This window comes from Palaemon carinicauda, chromosome 2, assembly GCF_036898095.1.
Source record: "Palaemon carinicauda isolate YSFRI2023 chromosome 2, ASM3689809v2, whole genome shotgun sequence".
In the NCBI taxonomy this organism is placed as follows: Eukaryota; Metazoa; Arthropoda; class Malacostraca; order Decapoda; family Palaemonidae; genus Palaemon; species Palaemon carinicauda.
Window position 1 is genome coordinate 37,480,845 of NC_090726.1, and position 2,821 is coordinate 37,483,665.

The following is a 2,821-nucleotide window of genomic DNA, read 5'->3' on the forward strand; positions in this document are numbered from 1 at the left end:
CTCTCTCCTCTCTCTCTCTCTAAGAGATATAAATAATTATTTGATAATTGTTTTCTCCTTACATATCTTTATTAGAGAATTCCCATTGTATCCTCTCGACTCCTCCAAAGTACTTTCCTTCTCTGTTAACAATATAAATAACAACAACATTTTAGCTGCATAATCTTTTCTAATGGTTTATGACTGATAAATCTCTAACAGATTTTAGACATATGTCATATTTCCAACAGGTATTAAAGCCAAAGACATTTCCTAATAAATACAGTATTTTCTATGCAATTTCTTCTGGAAATTATTTTTTTAATTACAGAAATTGATCTAAAAACTAAATATTTTGAGGGTTTGTCGAATTTGGATTGTAAGAGAAAGGGTTTATTTGTGGACAGAATTTCTTCTGGAAATGATTATTATAGATATAAGAAGCAAGATCAATGAGTTTAAAGGGAGGACAAATATTGCAAGTTCATGGCCTAATAAGTGAGAATCAGATTGTACTATGATTGTGAGAAAGTCTACAAAAGAGTATGTGATAGGAGTAATTGCTCTATTACATATATCTGTGCTACAGACAGGTCTCAAAATTATAAAGGAAACTATCACTAAGTAGGTTATGGAAAATTCATTGTAAACTAATAATTGAGAGATTAAAGTAGGTGGCTGTGGGACTGGAAACGGGAAGAAGATTTTAATTAGTACTAATGTCATAGATTGCGTGGCTGTTGAAAAACAGATGGGTAAAAGTTATTAAATTTTAATGCTGAAGGCGGATCAGTTCAAATATCTGGGCTCAACATTAACCACAGACAATGGGGTAAATGAAGAAATTAAAATCAGAATTGCTGGAGTATCGAAATGCAGTTGGCCCCATCATCGAACTACTCGGGTCAAAAGAAGTATCTAGAAGCACAAAACGTCAGGCATATGAGACCATCATGCTACTCATAGCCTCATACGGCTAATAAAGGAATTGGAAAAAATTTTCCTTGTTTTTTAGAACAGCATATTGAAGCGAATGTGTGGACCAGTCCGAGAAGAACAGAGTGAAGAGTGAATAAGCCACAATATGGAACTGTGAGAAGTATCAAGACTACCACTTATAACAAATCATATAAGAACAGAAAGGCTTAGGTAGAGAGGTCACGTTGCGAGAATGGGAGATAATAGTTTGATTAGAGGACTGGAAACGGGCAGACCAGCGCGCAGTGGCGAGAAGACCTGTGGGCAGATCACGCATGGGATGGTCTGACAATATTGAGACGAGACTTTTAGAGCAACTCGGGAGTGGAGTATCCAGCAGGGTGGTGCACATTGCCTCTGGATCGTAGGCAGTGGAGGCTTCTGAAGGAGGCGTCGAAGGACCACCGATGGTCCGACGTCAGTGGAGTGAGTAATAAATTGGTTGTTTTTCTTATATGGATCTTGAAAATGCATTTAAAGATTTAAAATCCGCTCTTGAATGGCAGGGGCAAGGGACAGTGACATTGCCCTATCGAGCAGGACAATGCCCTAGAGACTGACCATATACACATATGATCAGCGCCCAAGCCCCCCTCTCCATCCAAGCTAGGCCCAAGAAGGGCCAGGCAATGGCTGCTGATAACCTCCGCAATTAGACCTATAGACTCCCCCAAAACCCCCATCCTTAGCTCACAAGGGTGGTGAGGTTGCAACGACCAAAGGAACTAGCGAGTTTGAGCGGGACTCGAACCCCAGTCAGGCATTCACCAGTCAGGGACGCTACCACATCGGCCACCACAACAGATTTGATACAGTCAACGTGAAAAAATGTTTGGTATGTGAAGTATAAAAGTTTATTTGTTTTTCTTTTGCAATAGAATTTCGTAAATAAAATTATTTCATTTTATCCAAAAAGTAAATGATCCTAGAATGTATTTTTCGCAATAAGCAAAAATATTTAGTTTATGTCAATAAACATCGTTCTATTGCGTTGAAAATATCTTGGATCAAAATAAAGAAAGTGGTAATACAATCCCCTTTGGGTCATAAATTATTCAATTATGTTAGAAGAAACATAATATAATTACAGTTTACCATTAGAGAATGAACTTGCTAAATTCGCTGAAAAAAGTTTCAGTAGCCTTGAGAGTACTAAAATCATCTTCTTTATTAAATATAATGGACTCGTGTTCTAAAAGATAATTATCTTGGGCCCCTTCGAGAAAACACGTTTATATATATATATATATATATATATATATATATATATATATATATATATATATACTAGTATATATATATATATATATATATATACATATATATATATATATATATATATATAATATATATATATATATATATATACACACACACACGTATATATATATATATATATATATATATATATATATATATATATATATATATATATATACTATATATATATATATCATATACCCTAAAAAACAAGAACATGTACATAACATCACACTTACAACTATATACACACTGACACCAATAAAAAGTACGTACACATAAATGTATACGTGAAAAATACACAAAAGCACGGAAACACACATACAAATATACATATATGCATACATTCATATATCTATACAAATACATACATACATACATACGTACATATATGTGTTTTATACATAAATCTAGTGTGCATAGTTATATATATATATATATATATATATATATATATATATATATATATATTATATATATATATTATGTGTTTCTGATTCTATGCATGTGTATGTTTATGTGAAAGTACAATTACATTTATTTCACTTTATAACTTGATGTAATTTGAAAACGTTTTTTTTTTATCTACTAACCCTATCTCTCC